The following is a 17955-nucleotide window of genomic DNA, read 5'->3' on the forward strand; positions in this document are numbered from 1 at the left end:
TTATTCCATTTATTACCGCCGGTTTACAGCATCTAAAGCAAGGGTGGACAATAAGGGGACCCCCAGCTGTTGTAGAACTACACATTTCAGCATGCCTTGCCACATTTTTGCTATTTGGCCATGCTAAAACTGTTGCAAGGCATGCCGGGATTTGTAGTTCAGCCACTTATTGCCAACCCCTGAATGCATGTGACAATGAACCCCATTCTATGCCCACATATATTTATTTATCCATTAGACCAGCGTTTTTCAACCACTGTGCCGTGGCACACTAGTGTGCCGCTTGCGGTTGTCAAGTGTGCCGCGGCTGTCAGCTCAGCGCCCTTGTACTGTTGTGTGTTTTATTCCTGTGGAGGCCAATGTAGTGTGTGTTATTCCTGTGGAGGCCAATGTAGTGTGTGTTATTCCTGTGGAGGCCAATGTAGTGTGTGTTATTCCTGTGGAGGCCAATTTAGTGTGTTTTATTCCTGTGGAGGCCAATGTAGTGTGTGTTATTCCTGTGGAGGCCAATGTAGTGTGTGTTATTCCTGTGGAGGCCAATGTAGTGTGTGTTATTCCTGTGGAGGCCAATGTAGTGTGTGTTATTCCTGTGGAGGCCAATGTAGTGTGTGTTATTCCTGTGGAGGCCAATGTAGTGTGTGTTATTCCTGTGGAGGCCAATGTAGTGTGTGTTATTCCTGTGGAGGCCAATGTAGTGTGTGTTATTCCTGTGGAGGCCAATGTAGTGTGTGTTATTCCTGTGGAGGCCAATGTAGTGTGTTTTTTTTTTTTTTTTTTATGTGGGAGCCAATATGTATGTTTTTCATTGGTCATGCAGGACACATCGCCAGATAGTGTGCCTTGGCAATTTAAAAATCTTGTGTAGTGTGCCTCGAGTTAAAATGGTTGAAAATCACTGAATTAGACTCTCCATTTTTGTTCAGTCATCTCAATGAGAACTCGCTTGCAATTGGAAAGTGTTTATGCGTTTGGCTAAAGGAAGATTCTGATATTAATAAACACATACTGACTGCAAATTATTGGGTATCGAACATCGGTCATATATATTCTGTTTCACATGGGCTTAAGGAGGCCCATAATTTAGACTGAAAGCTCCATTGGCAGGGAGTAGTGTGAGGAAAATTTACAGTCTAAAGCCGCATATCCACTACACAACTATTGAACGATAACGTTATCGTTCAATCGTTGCTTATATTGTGTAGTGGATAATGTGCCCACGCTGAACGATATGTCGTTCAGTGCCGGAACCCTCCCTCATTCCTGAACCTGCACAAACTGACGATATCGTATGTTCAGGCGATGACAGATGCCGCTAACGAACAGCGAGAGCGCGCATCGCTGGTCGTTGCTGGCATATTCACTGCATGATTAATGAATGATAACAATGTCGTTATCATTCAATCGTTCATTTATATTGTGTAGTGGATATGCGCCTTTAATGAGCTGCCTTGCAAATACAGACACACAAACTAACATTCATTTACCATTGTGTGTGTTTTTGGACTGTGCTGGTAACTCGGAGCACTCCCACAATCTCCTTCTAGACAGTGGTCTCTTATAAATGGAGCATACGGTCCGGACGCTGTGAATCTCATTGTGCCGGCATACATGCTAGAATTCTTTATATATACTGGTTACACTCAAAGGTATATTTATGTGAATATAGGTGTATCCATATACATTAGTCAGAATCTGGTGCTGGTTTGTCTTGACAAAGGTCCACATCTGAACCAATCCGTTGATTAGTTTGTTATTACTGATGGGGAAATAAATATCTATCTACAAGTCTCATTCTTTGGGGTCAATTCAGTTAGATGCAATGTTAGATCGCACGTTTCGGTGTGATTGTATGGGAGATGTGCTTAATTCCGTATATATAGAGTAGACTTGCAGTGTACATTTTCCTACGCATCACTAAGAGACTGTGAGGGTGATGTAGGGTGACATTGCCGGTGTTCAAACACCTTCAAATGTTGCATTATCCGTACATCTAATTAAATGGACCCTATAATCCTGTGTGGAGTAGTCTGAAACCTGTCAGAGGGTTCTTTGGGGAAATCGACAGCAGATTAAGTTTTTATGTAAGTGCAACTCATATGGAAACCGTTTTGACCTTCTCCCCAGATACCCTGCAGACATCTTAGGCACCTCTTCTGACTTCTGCATACACGGACTGCATGCTGCCTATCTAATAAAGATCTACATCTCTGGGCTCTTCTGCTGACCTGGGACCTCATTCAGACCCGCTCGCAAGCATATTGATGGTGAGGGCCTGCACACACGCAGCGCTCGCACTGCGCATGCCCAAGCCCCCGGAGCGAGCGACAAATGCACTCGCTCCGGGGCTCGCTACAAAAGGGGCGGCTGTCGATGTTGATCGACAGCTCGCCCCATTTTATAGGCGGGTTGGGGGGGTGGCCGGACAAACTGAAGCGTTTCTGAAGGAACGCCTGCCGTTTGTAGGCAGCCCTACTGACATGACCAGTGATGTCAGTAGGGTGCTTCCTGCTCTGTTGGAGCAGGAAGCAACCTGGGGCTTGCGGTAGCCGAGACCCTACTGCAAGGGTCTCATCGCAAGCCCTGATGGTCGCGATGGTCGAGACCATCGCAACCATCACCTAGTCACTCGCTAAAGCTGTGGGTGGTAACCCACAGCTTAGCGAGCGGCCAGGTGGCCGCCTTTCAAAAGAAAAGCGGCCGCCCCCATTCAGAGCGAGCGCTCGCATTTTGCGAGCGGCTCTGAATGAGGTCTTGGCTCTGAATGAGGTCTTTGGTCTTTTTGAGGACAGCAGCTTGTTGCTCACCGAGAACAGGCAGGTAGGCGCCAGGAGAGTAATAGCTGGTGTGCATTGTATGTCAGGGAACCAATAGAATATGTAAGCGCCAAAGCTCAGGTGAGCACACTTTTTGTAGAGAGTAGAAGTCTTGAGTCCACCTGAAACTTTTTTATTTACTTTTTTTTCAGCATGATCTTTAGACTTATTTGTCAGGCTTGTACTGGATATACTATTTTTTAAAAAACTTTGCTGTTCCTACATTTTTAATTCTTAAAGAGAGCCGTTCACTGTTACATTTAAAATAATGATGATAATCAATATTCTAATGCATAATAGGGGCAGAATAGGTTGATTACTATAGATAGGGTTTACTTCCTAGGATCGCGATCATTGCCAGTGTGCCATGCTCGAGGGCATCTTCTAAAGAAGGGTTTTTGTTCCTAAATGATGATGCAGCGACGTTTCCTAACTACTATTCTTATATATTCTAGTACTTTCAGTAATGTACAGTAGAACATCATAGCATAGAACAGGCATTGGGTTGAGTAAACACAGCTGAGTTTCTTTTTCAGGAAAATAAGTATTAAGAATGCATCTCCTCTGTTTTAACAGGTGTCTACCGAGCGTTCGCTATTGTACATTTTATTTTTATTTTTTTTAGGCACTTGGATGTGATATTTTGTGAAGTTTGTATATTTTACCATTTCTTTATTAGGGTTTTTTTTTTCTCTCTGAATGCTAAATATCCTCTCCCAGTCCAAAAATAAACTGGTAAGTTAATGTTTGTGTGTTAGATACTGTAATTTTGACTAAAGCCGGTTATACCTTTTCTGACAATTGGTAAGTGTATACACACTTATAATCGTCTGCCCGATGTGCCGGGCTTGACAGTTCAACAGGGTGGGCAATTAAATTGCATCGGGTCGCCTGTACACGCCAGCAGATAATATCGGATATAACGGCCATCTGCTGTGCTGCACAGTAGATCGGATAGGTCTGTGAACAACGTCATTCAGTCATATGTGCTGTACGCATCGGGCGATGAACTATCGATATATCTCCCGTTTAATGGAACGGGCGATATATCGATCAGTGCGTACCCAGATTAAGATCCATTGGGGCAGGAAGTGATGTGTATGAAAAATACAAACCAGACCATTCTTTCATATATTTACTAAATGTAATGGGTATGTGGTAAGTATACACATATTCTGTAGGAAACTTCGGGCTAGTGTTTGTAGGGATGCTGTCAAGGCATTTTTGTGATTGTTAGATTTCCCCTTAATAAACACGAGGGTGTTTGAACTCAAGTATTAATCGTTCACACACACACAACTTCCTTCGGGATGTTAGTGAAACGCGTTGGGTGGTTTATGCAGTATTCTGGAGAACACCTGACCTGAGCATTGGAAACACGGGGGGCTATTCAGTTCAGCGCGATGTTGATTAGCCCCAGGAAGTAGTTCCCAGGAGCTATTCAATTGAGTGCGTTGTTAAGTCTGACTAGAACCACTTAAATCGGAGAATGCTGTATACCACGCCTTTAAGATGGCATTCTGTGCCAGTCGCGCTAACCAGCATTCTCCAACTAAGGTGCTGGCTCGTGAGGCTGTCTGCTCCTTGCTAAGCCGGAAAACAGCATCGCGGCCGTCACTTAAATCGGATTTCTGCTCGCACCTCAGCAGGGTGTGAGCAAAAATCTTATAGTCGGACTTACTGCGCGGTCACTTGAATTGCTTCAGGAATTCCTTCTCGGGGCTATTCAATATCGCGCTGAATTGAATCTCCACCATTGTGTGGACAATATCAACTTCTGGATTCGAGAGGTATTGATTTGCCTACTGATTTTTGTAATATGGGCCTGATTCATAGATGGACACAATGCTAATGTTTATGCAGTCTGAGTCGCCCTGCGCGTGCGTAAAATTATCGGGATTCTGAGCATCGGGGTGCAGCTGTAGGTCTTTTGGGGGCCAGCATCCCAACTGCTGAACTCCCACACCCAACCCATTGGAAGATACCAAGAACTCCTTATCAGGTGGTCCATTGATGGTTGGAAAGAAAATACTTCATATAAGCCTTAGTTACTTAATACAAATGCGGACAATTGAATAGCTCCTGGCACTCATTCCCGGAGTTAAACAATAACCTTGCGTGCAATTGAATTCCTCTGAATAAGGGTCTAACTTCTGTTCCCCATGTGAGCGTTCATAGCTTTTAAGCAATCCATTGATAACTATATATTGGATAGAAAATTGAGGCTTAGGGAGTATTAATGGATAACAATATATATGACTAGTATTTGTTTATGTGCCATTTGCCGGTACGCGACCTCCTTGAATGTGACAATGTGGACTGACTTGCCTTTGTGGCTAGCAGAGTGGCCTCCATTGCATTGCTGCGCAATCTCCTGTTGGTTGCAGCATATGAAGACATGTTTTACAGCGATTCTTAAAAGTTTTATAAAAAACTCTCATCACACAGTAGAAACCAAAATAGAAACCGTGTATCCCTGTGTACAGAACACTGGGCCTGATTCAGACCCGCTCGTGAGCGCTGAGTGCTCGCAAGCGGGTCGATGTTAGCCCAGTGCGCATGCGGACGAGGGAGCCGGCTCCGTCATCCGCATGCGCGATACCCGGATAGCGACGGCCAAGCCGTCGCTCCGGGTCTTGCTACAAAGGGGGCGTGCTGTTGATTGTTACAAAGGGGGCGTGCTGTCGATTGTGAGTGACAGCACGCCCCCTTTGGTGGGCGTGCCGGGGGCGTGGATGCCCAGAAGGAGGCGTTCCCATGGGAACCCCTACCATCTGGAGCCGGCCCCACTGACATCACAAGTGATGTCAGTGGGAGTGCTCTTGGCTCTGATAGAGCCGAAAGCACTCCAGGGCTTGCGGCAACGAGACCCTACCACAAGGGTCTCATCGCAAGCCCGATGGCCATCCACAGCTATGCGAGCGGCCAGGAGGCCGCTCTTAAAAAAGATAAGGACGGCCCTGATTCAGAGCGAGCGCTCTGTCAGAGCGTCCGGCTCTGAATCAGGGCCACAGTATTATGTTTATTAGCTACTTCCCAGGCCACCTGAAACAGGACTATGGGCCTGATTCAGACCCACTCGCGAGCGGCTGTCCGCTCGCAAGTGGGTCGATGTTATGGACTGAGCATGCGCACGACGGAGGGAGCTCCGTCGTGCGCATGTGCCAGACGCGACGAGCGAAGGAAAGTCCTTCGCTCGTTGTGTCCGATCAAAGGGGGCGTGCTGTCAATGTTGATTGACAGCACGCCCCCTTTGGTGGGCGTGCCTCCCTGACGGGGGCGTTCCCACGGGAACGCCTCCCGTCAGAAGCCGGCCCACTGACATCACTAGTGATGTCAGTGGGAGTGATTTTGGCTCTGATAGAGCCAAAATCACTCCGGAGCTTGCGGTTGAAAACCTCAACCGCAGGCTCCGGCTCGCAAATTCGATGGTCGCGATGGTCTCGACCATCGCGACCATCACAATGCACGCTCGTATAGCCTGTGGGTGGTGACCCACAGCTATACGAGTGTCCAGGAGGACGCTCCATGAAAATGGAGCCCGGCCCTCATTCAGAGCGTGCGCTCTGCTCAGAGCGTACGGCTCTGAATGAGGGCCAATGTTGTCAAGGTACAGGTCATCGTCCCAGTTCTCCATTGCAGTGAATGAAAGGACTGCCAGGCTGTGAGCCAGATGCATTGAGAATGATGGCCAGAGATGTGCTGGACTGTAAGGTCTATTACCAGGATCAATCAGTAGTTTCAAGTCCTTGAACTTTCTCCTTCTGTGCACTCTTGCTGTTGCACACAGTGACATTAAAGGGCCCCATACAGAGTGCAATGTGCACTCAGCGATGCGATGCACGATCCGGCGGCCGATATATCGGGCGGTCCCTACACATGAAGCGATCCACTCCGCGACCGCCCGATATGCCGCACCCCTCCCCTCCCTCTTCCGCATAGACTAGCATGAGATCATCCGTCTCCAGATCTCTCGTGCAGACATAAAGATCTGGAGGAGCGACGTACAACCACACGGGTGCGCACAGTGGCCAATATCGTGCCCACACCTGGAACAATATAGCTGCGATGTTATTCCAATCTGTCGGATCGGCCGCTATATCGCTCCGTGTATGGGGGGCCTTTACTTGTCTCTGCTGTGGACACATTGCAACACTGACAGCAAGTAACATTTGAAGCTTAACATCTCAAGGTTGCAGGGTCATAATATGCAGCAGCCCCCCCTGCATTGGCCGCCAGAGTTTAAAATGCAGCAAATGTATAGGGAAGGGGTGGCCAAACTTTTGGACTCTACTTTTAAAACTTAAAACCTTTCGTGATCTGTCGAGCCAAAAACGGGGGCATGGTATGCAAAAAAAGGGGGCCGTGACCTCACAGCAAGGGACGTGGGGGTCCATCCTGGCAAAATCATACATAGTATCCCCAATTCAAATTACTCCACACAACAGCACAATCTTATTCACATTACACCACATAGAAGTGTCCGTTATTCACGTTACGACACACAGTAGTGCCCCTTATACAAAATGCCCACAGTAGTGCCCCTTATGCAATGCCCCCAGTAGTTGTGCCCATTATGCAGTTCCCCTGCAGTTGTGCCGCTTATGCAATGCCCTTGTAGTTGTGAACATTATGCCGTGCCCATAGTAGTGCCCTTTATGCCGTGCCCCCAGTAGTGCCCTTTATGCAGTGCCCATAGTAGTGCCCTTTATGCAGTGCCCCCAGTAATGCCCCTAATGCTGTTCCCCCAGTACTGGTTCCCCATCCCCTGTGGATTACTTACCTGGCCAGCGGTCCCGCGTAGTCATCCGCTGCCTGCCGCTGGCTGGAATTAGATCCAGCAGGCACGCAGGCTCTTCACAACACGGGAGACGTCATGACGTCACCCACGCTCTCGTGCAACGCATCACTGGGAACGCTGGCCTCTGAAGCGATCAGAGGCTTCTTTAGTCTCTGATCACTTCAGAGACCAACATTCCCAGGAACTGCAGCAGGTTGGTCGCGATCTACCGGCGGGAGCGCCGCAATCTACCTGTAGATCGCGATCGACCTTTTGGCCAGCCCTGGTATAGGGTGTAATTTAAAGTCTTCTTCACCCAGCTGTGCACATGTCTCACTTAAGTGACTGGCTGGTTAATACAGACACCTGATTGATACCTGGCATTTGATTGGAGGAGAGGGACTCTGATTAGGGGAGGGGAGGAATTGGTTGATATTTTTGACAATCACTATGCATAACAGGACTCTGCGCATATCGTAGACGCACAGCTTTAAACAATTATATATTCAATACTGACAAGTTGTTACCATTTTGTAAGCTTATAATCCTCATTCCACGAATAAAGCATTCTAGCAGCTGGGGAATCAGGATTTACAGGCTGAACTACTGTGGAATATGAGAATGTTTGATAAACTGACTCAAATATCAAATGATCAAATCTGGTGCGAGGAGAAATCCACCCAAAGTAGGGTTTTTGAGAACCTTGGGCCTGATTCAGACCCACTCGCGAGCGGCTGTCCGCTCGCAAGTGGGTCGATGGTCTGCACTGAGCATGCGCACGACGGAGGGAGCTCCGTCGTGCGCATGCGCCAGACACGACGAGCGAAGGACTTTCCTTCGCTCGTTGTGTCCGATCAAAGGGGGCGTGCTGTCAATGTTGATTGACAGCACGCCCCCTTTGGTGGGCGTGCCGGGGGCGTGCCTCCCTGACGGGGGCGTTCCCACGGGAACGCCTCCCGTCAGAAGCCGGCCCACTGACATCACTAGTGATGTCAGTGGGAGTGATTTTGGCTCTGATAGAGCCAAAATCACTCCGGAGCTTGCGGTTGAAAACCTCAACCGCAGGCTCCGGCTCGCAATTTCGATGGTCGCGATGGTCACGACCATCGCGGCCATCAAAATGCACGCTCGTATAGCCTGTGGGTGGTGACCCACAGCTATACGAGCGTCCAGGAGGACGCTCCATGAAAATGGAGCCCGGCCCTCATGCAGAGCGTGCGCTCTGCTCAGAGCGTACGGCTCTGAATGAGGGCCCTTATCCGCATCGTGCCCGGCTTTGGGGCTTCTTAACAGTCTCTTTAGATGGGAGAAGCCACTAATCCCCCCCTAATTTTTGGCAACATTCGCGATAAGTGATGGGCGCCTGCAGCACAAACCATTGCATAGCTCCTGTGACTTAGACGGGATCTGCGTAAGCAATAAATAATTGAATCCCCCCCCTCCCAGGGTAAATTTACTAAAGTGAGAGTTTTTAGAAGTGGAGATATTGCCCATAGCAACCAATCAGATTCTTCTTAACATTTAACTAGCACCTTCTAGCAGATAATAGGTAGAATTTGTTTGGTTGCTGTGGGCAACATCTCCACTTCTACAAACTTTCACTTTAGTAAATTTACCCCTAAGTGTATTTTTAAAGTAATATAGTATAGTAGTTTGTTAAGCCAAGAACATTCTCTGTACTATTTTGGTTATTAATAGTTGGCGTGAAACTGGGCACCAGTGCACGTGCCCGGAAAGGGGATGTGGTCACTCAAAAGGGTCGTGTCCTTTTGTCACTTCAGGGGGGTGCCTAGAACTCGCAGAGATCAACCTGCAGAGCGAAAAACATGCCATGCGCACAGCATCTATTCACCCAATCGATGACTGTTTCACCGTAACTTTTCCCACCCTGTGGCCCGCGGGTGGGGACAGCAGCGCTGTTTCAGCGGGGCGCCAACGTATGAGCAGAGCGCATTTTAGCGTTTCAAAACCGGTGCAGGTCGTGGCGCTCCGCTAAAACAGCGTAGCGGGAATAGTATAGCTGCATTTCATCCATCTGCATATCACTCAAATATATATTTGAGTTTAGTCCTATCTGCTCATTTTTATGTTATGCATATTTTTGTGTGTTGTGGGTATATGTATTTCTAGTGTGTTGGGGATTTCTCCTGCTGATCTATTGGCTGATGCTTGTTATTACTAGTGTAATATTAATGGGTGATGATGGATAATGCTTGTAAGTATGGATCCCATCCGGTATTCATTGAGATTATTTGTAGAGTGATTTATGAAAGCTGATATTATTTGTAGATGTGTTTTTTAGTTATATTTGGATGCATGTAGTTTTTATTTATGGCTGGTAGATTTCATCTCTATGAATCATTAGCATGTAAGGCTTTGAAGTGAACTAAAGTGGCGAGTTATTGCGATCTTGTGTTTGCTAGTGGATAAAATTATATCCTTATGGTGCATACACATGGTCAGATTTTTCCTTCAGATCTGAACGATAACGATTTAAAAATCGTTCAGTCGTTCATATCTGAAGGAAAATCTGACATGCCTGAACGATGAAGGATGCGCGTTCCCGTTTGTCAGATAACGATATCTGACATCTGATGTGTTTGCAGTCAGACTTGGACGATTCCATTCATTTTAATGCAGTCAAAAATCGTTCAAATCGTTCAAAACTTTGGTAAAATCGTTCAATTGTTTATCTGACAAATCTGACCGTGTGTATGCTCCATTAATTAGAGTTTTTCTTTTCTTTTGGTAAATGTTATTGTTTGACATGTTTTGTTTGTCGTCCTATTGGCATTCACATTGAAATACAACTTCTGGAAGTACCATTTTTATTCCACAGTGGAACATTTTTTTTTTCTTTTAATACATATTGTCTAGGCCACCTATATCTTCGGTTCTATTGGCCATGATTGAGTGTATTGTTGTGTGAATGTGTGATGGTTCTGAATGAATACTGTTTATTGAAACTTTGTGTTGGGCATACTCTCCAGCATGAAAGGCATGCCATATTCGGTCATCTGTTATTTTGCTCCCTTGTAACTATGTAACTTTGAATTTTTATTTCGTATGTCAGTGAGGAATGGGATTTAAATGCTGGCGGCGTTTAGCCGCCGGTTCAAATCCCGATAGCGGATGCCCGACAGCATCAACTTCCCGACAGAGGCAGATAAGTACCCTAACCCCCCCACACCCACCACCTCCTAACCTTAAACCTCCTTTACTGTTGCCTAACCCTAACCAACCCCCCTAGTGCCTAACCCAAACCTACCCCCGGGAGGGTGCCTAACCCTACCCCCCCTCCCCCCTTACCACTCCCTAAAAATCACCCTCCTGGGGGGATGCGGCCTGACCTCTCCCTTGGGGTATCTAACTCTAAGCTTCCCCCCTAGGGGTACCTAACCCTAATCTCCTCCCCCAAACCTAACTCTAACCCCGCTAGACTCCCTAATCCTAACCCTCCCCCCGTGGCTGGCGCTAAATGCGCCCCGGACTTACCTTCGTTCGGAATGTCGTTCTTGGCATTCCGGCGTCGTGATAATGATAGACGTCAACATGTTTTCTGGAATGGAGGCCGACCCCACCCACAAACGCCCACAGCCTGTCAATCAGGCTGCAGCTCGGGGGACACTGCGTGCGATGACTCATGTGCCGGCATCATTGGAGGTGTACACAAACCATTGGGTTCTCTGAGTGAGGCCTACAGTTCGGTGGTCACACTCGGCAGCACTCTAACCTTAAAAGGGGCAGCACATTACTTTTAATCACAGTTGCAAGTTAATGAAATACATTTTATCAATGAAAAATGTCTATAATATATCAGTAGGCCTTCTATACAAGCATTATAAGTTACAGTATAACCAGTGTTCGCAAAATACACGCTATAGCGCGTATTTACACGGTACAGGCAGCGAGGGACTGACATGCTCTGTTACAGCCGGCGAATAACATTTTCAGCATCTCACTGCGTCCCCAATCAATCAATGCAGCCGGCAACATCTTGTCCAATAGCAACCTAAGACCTCCGGCTCCCGGTCACGTGACGCCACCAGCCTCATTGTCCTGTCCTCACAGTTCTCCAAATATGAGCAGCCCCCCCAATCCCGAGCCTGGAGACTGCCCATGTCTCTCTCTTCTCCATACTACCGCACGCTGCTCTGGGGCTCCAGATCAGGGAGGGAAGCTCTCGGTAAGTACAAAACCTGTTCACCGAAATGGAGAGGTGTTTGTGTGTCCTGCGGTGGGTGTAGGGGGGGCACTGCGCAGCTCCTGGGTGTAGGAGGGCACTGCGCAGCTCCTGGGTGTAGGAGGGCACTGCGCAGCTCCTGGGTGTAGAGGGGCACTGCGCAGCTCCTGGGTGTAGAGGGGCACTGCGCAGCTCCTGGGTGTAGAGGGGCACTGCGCAGCTCCTGGGTGTAGAGGGGCACTGCGCAGCTCCTGGGTGTAGAGGGGCACTGCGCAGCTCCTGGGTGTAGAGGGGCACTGCGCAGCTCCTGGGTGTAGGGGGGCACTGCGCAGCTCCTGGGTGTAGGGGGGCACTGCGCAGCTCCTGGGTGTAGGGGGGCACTGCTCAGCTGGTTGTACACTCCTTGATGTAGAGGCCCTGCACAGTCCCTGGATGTATGGACACTGCGCAGCTCCTAGGTGTAGGTGCACTGCACAGCGCTAGGGTGTAAACTCCTTGATGTAGGGGGGCACTGCGCAGCCCCTGGGTGTAGGGGGGCACTGCGCAGCCCCTGGGTGTAGGGGGGCACTGCGCAGCCCCTGGGTGTAGGGGGGCACTGCGCAGCCCCTGGGTGTAGGGGGGCACTGCGCAGCCCCTGGGTGTAGGGGGCACTGTGCAGCGCAGCCCCTCGGTGTAAGCTTCTGGGTAGGGGGGCACTGGGCAGCTCCTGGATGTAAGCTTCTGGGTGCAGGGGCAATTGTGCAGCTCCTGGGTGTAGGGGGCACTGTGCAGCCCCTGGGTCTCTGCACTTACCCCCCATAATTTGCAATGGGACCCAGAAATAGTGGAGAAGGACCCTGATTTGTTAAAGTAAGGGGTCCCCGGGATCCACAATTTTTTTCGCTCAGCGCGATCACTGTATTACAAACAATTATGTAGGAATCAGCTGGGGGCTGCTAGTGAAGGCATGTGCTAACTCTATGGGGGAGATGTATCAAACCTGTTAAAGAGGACAGGTAAAGAAGTTGCCAATAGCACCCAATAGGTTCTAAATATCATTTTTATAGAATGTACTTGATAAATGGATAGCTACAAGCCGATTTGGTTGATGTGGGCAATTTCTCCACCCGTCCTCTTTAGAAAGTTTGATACATTTCCCCTATATGTAAAAGTGATCAACAAGTGGCTTCTACATTTCACACCTACTATGTGATTCCGCTGATACTGGTTGTCTGCTTGATTTTATATACAGATGTTGATCATCAAAGGTTTATTTGGAAGCGTTAACTGCCACCCCCAAACTAGATATTTATTTGATGCCCGATTGCGGTTTTGACAAAGGTTTGGGAGTAGATCAAAATGTCAATATTTTTAGTGAAATAAAACCTGGGTTATTCTTTAGCGTAACAGAGGAAAATCCTCTTTTACATTATATGTAATGAGACTATCTGAAGCCTTCCTTGCGTAAAACTTGGACCACGTTCCCTAGAAGCCAATAAGAGAGTGTACTGTAAGTGTCAACTAAAACGCTCTTTACGGCAGAGGTGCATTATAAAACAAATGGATATTGTTTTCTACTTGGGGAAAATTAAATTCCTGCAGTATTCCAAAGTATGTTGTCATACTTAAATGTGTATTGGCTCATTAAAACAATCAATCAACTATAATTACAATGAAACAAAGGGGGGGGGGGGTTTCCTGAAAGGTCCTGAGAACTGGCAGCTGCAACTTATTAGTGCCCTTTAAAACGTGATTCTGACTAAAGGCCCCATACATCAGAGATTGATTGCAGCAATCATGCAATTTGCAATCGATTGTGTATAAAAGTCTTTCCCTTTTTCAATCGATTGCAGATTTGCCACAATCGATTGTGTATAAAATTCTTTCCCTTTTTCAATCGATAGCAGATTTGCCACAATCGATTGTGTATAAAAATCTTTCCCTTTTTCAATCGATTGTGGCAAATCTGCAATCGATTGAAAAAGGGAAAGATTTTTATACACAATCGATTGCAAATTGCACGATTGCTGCAATCAATCTCTGATGTATGGGGGACCTTAACTTATTAGACTGACGGCTAGAGATGACACCGCGCAGCTAGACTGGAAGTCCTGATTCCACAGGAAGAAAACACTTTCTGGGTGGGGTAAGCTACATTTCACAGTAGTTCTTCTAAATTTTAAAGATTTTGTTTTGGGCCCTGTATGTTATGTTCTAGAAATAAGCTGTATTAGAAAGAATTAAAAAAAAAAAAAAAACAACAAATCTTTGCTATAAAGCTTGGTACACTCTCCCTATGCAATAATCTGGTCGATCAGCCGATTTTTGGCTGCTCTATCCAATAATCTGAAAGTGTGTATAAAGCACACATGGCACAAGACCATCGCGACCATCGGGCTTGCGACGGAGACCCTGCGGTAGGGTCTCGCTGCCGCAAGCCCTGGAGTGATTTTGGCTCTATCAGAGCCAAAATCACTCCCACTGACATCACTAGTGATGTCAGTGGGGCAGGCTTCAGACGATAGGCGTTCCCATGGGAACGCCTCCGTCCGGCAGCCACGCCCCCGGCACGCCCACCAAAGGGGGCGTGCTGTCAATCAACATCGACAGCACGCCCCCTTTGGTGCGAGACGCGGAGCGACTGAGTGCCCATCGCTATACGGGTCTCGCGCATGCGCACGACGGAGCTCCCACCGTCGTGCGCATGCGCAGTGGGGCAACATCGACCAACTTGCGAGCGTCCTGCGCTCGCGAGCGGGTCTGAATGACCCCCACAGTCCGGTTATCGTTACAAAAGCAGTCGGATTGAACCTGACCTGCACCGCGACACTTGTCAAAAAGGATGAGCCTATATCATGCACATTTTGTGGTGTGGGCTTTTCTGATCACCTGACCGACATTTCTGATGATTCATTTAGAAACATCGGATAATGGTTCGTATCTGCACGATAAATCACTAGTATGTTACACTAGATATTGGATGTTCTCAAGGTCCTTTCACCACTGAAAAAATCATAAAGTTGGTCAGATCGTGAGTGAAATTGTTCAGCTGTGTAATTAGCATTAGTTTAGGTCAGTGTTGGCTAACCTTGACACTCCAGCTGTTGTGGAACTATATATCCCAGCATGCCCTGCCACAGTTTTAGCATGCCCTAATAGCAAAACTGTAGCAGTGCATGCTGGGTTATGTAGTTCCATAACGGCTGGAGTGTCAAGGTTAGCCAACACTGGTTTAGGTCTTCATAGGGCTGGTGCAAAAACCTCAGTAAAGGAGAAAGGGAAACTCAGGGGTAAATGTGATCATAGCCTGCAACTTGCAGGCATTGGCAATTCTGCCCAATGTTTTATAGGGGCAATCATTTAAATGGCAAAACCAGGTTGCCTTTGCCTTTTATATAATTGCCCATTTAAAGTATTGGGCAGACTTGCCAGTAACTTACCAATGCCTGCAAGATGCAGGCTAATGCATTTACTCCGCCCATAGTAATGGTTGGGGAGAGTTTGTACTAGCCGTTTAACGTAGAGAGAGGCTCCTATGAGTGAGTGAGTACTCACTTTGGAAGAGATTTGTTTTTGAGTTCATGCTTTTAAGTGTGCCAAGGCTAAATGAGAAATCCTCTAGGGGTAATTTTATTCATGTAATCTTTCGGATGGACCTTCAAAAGGTATGTTATACGTAAGGAGAGTAAGCATATTGGTCATTGCGGCTAATGTAACTATTTGTATTTGAGGGGTCGTGTTAAAGTATTTGGTGTGCCGGTGTATGGATTGAACAGCCATGGCCAAAAGTTTTGAGAATGACACAAGTATTGGTTTTCACAAAGTTTGCTGCTTCAGTGTTTTTAGACCTTTTTGTCAGATATTACTATGGTATACTGAAGTAAAATTACAAGCATTTCATAAGTGTCAAAGGCTTTTAATGACAATGACATTAAGTTTATGCAAAGAGTCAATATTTGCAGTGTTGACCATTCTTTTCAAAGACCTCTGCAATTCGCCCTGGCATGCTGTCAATCAACTTCTCGGCCACATACTGACTTATGGCCGCCCATTCTTGCCTAATCAATGTTTGGAGTTTGTCAGAATTAGTTTTTTTTTGTTTGTCCACCCGTCTCTTGAGGACTGACCACAAGTTCTCAATGGGATTAAGGTCTGAGGAGTTTCCTGGCCATGGACCCAAAATTTTGATGTTTTGTTCCCCGAGCCACTTAGTTATCACTTTTGCCTTATGGCAAGGTGCTCCATCATGCTAGAAAAAGGCATTTGTCACCAAACTGTTCTTGGATGGTTGGGAGAAGTTGCTCTTGAAGGATGTTTTGGTACCATTCTTTATTCATGGCTGTGTTCTGAGGCAAAATTGTGAGTAAGCCCACTTTCTTGGCTGAGAAGGAACCCCACACATGAATGGTCTCAGGATGCTTTACTGTTGGCATGACACAGGACTGATGGTAGCGCTCACCTTTCCTTCTTTGGACAAGCGTTTTTCCAGATGCCCCAAACAATCTGAAAGGGGATTCATCAGAGAAAACAATTTACCCCAGTCCTCAGCAGTCCAATCCCTGTATCTTTTGGAGAATATCAGTCTGTCCCTGATGTTTTTCCTGGAGAGAATTTGCTTCTTTGCTGCCCTTCTTGATACCAGGCCATCCATCCAAAGTCTTCACCTCACTGTGCGTGAACATGCACTCACACCTGCCTGCTGCCATTCCTGAGCAAGCTCTGCACTGGTGGAGCCCCGATCCCGCAGCTGAATCAACTTTAGGAGACTGTCCTGGTGCTTGCTGGATGTTCTTGGGCATCCTGAAGCCTTCTTCACAACTATTGAACCTCTCTCCTTGAAGTTCTTGACGGTCCAATAAATGGTTGATAAAGGTGCAATCTTACTAGCAGCAATATCCTTGCCTGTGAAGCCCTTTTTGTGCAAAGCAATGATGACTGCACGTCTTTCCTTCCAGGCATCCATGGTTAACAGAGGAAGAACAATGATTTCAAGCTGCACCCTCCATTTAAAGCTTCCAGTCTGTTATTCTAACTCAATCAGCATGACCGAGTGATCTCCAGCCTTGTCCTCGTCAACACTCTCACCTGTGTTATCGAGAGAATCACTGACATAATGTCAGCTGGTCCTTTTGTGGCAGGGCTGAAATGCAGCGGAAATGGGATTAAGGGCCTGATTCAGAACCACTCGTAAGTGGCAGCTCGTTCGCTCCGAGCGATGTTTGCCCAACTGCGCATGCATACGGATCGTTATACGCATGCGCGAACCAGTCAGTGCGGCCAAAATTCATGTGCTCGCAAAATAGCGAATGCCTGCTAATTTGAGTGACAGGATGAGGCGTATGTGGGTGGTAACAGGGGAAGGTGCTTGGGGAGTGGATCCGAACGCAGGCGTGCTTAAAGGTCAAAACGGGCGTTTTATGGGTGTGCATATTTAAAACAGCAGCGTCACTGGGTTATTTTATAGCCAGAACTGCTCGCAAAATTGTGGTAGCAAAAACCAACCACAAGAATAGTGAGCAGCTCATACCCTGTTCGATGTACTCGATTAATCTAATAAATAGCGGACATGACGTAGGATGCGAGCGGCCAGGGGGCGTAGTTTCCCAAAAAACGACCGCAAGTTTTGTTCGCTCGTTCAGACCTAGAGGCGTGAACAGACCTCAAACAGCGAATGGTTCATTTGAATAGCCACCCCTATTTTCTGAATGAGCGTCCGCAAATAGCGTCCGGCTCTGAATCAGGCCCTAAGTTTATTGTCATGGCAAAGAGGGACATTGCAATTCATCTGATCTCTCTTCATGACATTCACTGGTGTACATGCAAATTGCCATCATAAAAACTGAAGCAGCAGACTTTGTGAAAACCAATACTTTTGTCATTCTCAAAACTTTTGGCCATGGCTGTAGAAAGTGTGAGTGGTATTTAGTGGATTATGCAACTAGGCCCTCCATCACAAATTGTCCATGTTAATAATGTGAGGTATCACAGGACTTGCATAGGGAGAATAAGCATTTTGAAGATAATTATATAAAGAACAGTAGATCCTACTCGCCCATACTAAATGTTGCACTGTGGTCCTTCTGATCAGATCTTTTCAGTTTCTTCCGTGGTGATGGAAGTGAATACTTCCTGCACATGTGTGCTTTGCTTTTAAGATGGGAGGCACTTTTGCAAAAGTCTTTTTAAAAAAAATAAATAAA

At 47.0% G+C, this 17955-nt stretch overlaps 1 protein-coding gene across 4 annotated transcripts in view; it reads left to right on the top strand.

Annotated features, from left to right (window-relative positions):
* Window positions 1-17955, top strand: part of MVB12B (multivesicular body subunit 12B) — a 172964-nt gene that overhangs the window by 23014 nt on the left and 131995 nt on the right. The gene's annotated exons all lie outside the window — the stretch shown is intronic.

Source organism: Taudactylus pleione, unplaced genomic scaffold (assembly GCF_031769625.1).
Source record: "Taudactylus pleione unplaced genomic scaffold, aTauple2 ptg000110l, whole genome shotgun sequence".
NCBI classification, from domain to species: domain Eukaryota; kingdom Metazoa; phylum Chordata; class Amphibia; order Anura; family Myobatrachidae; genus Taudactylus; species Taudactylus pleione.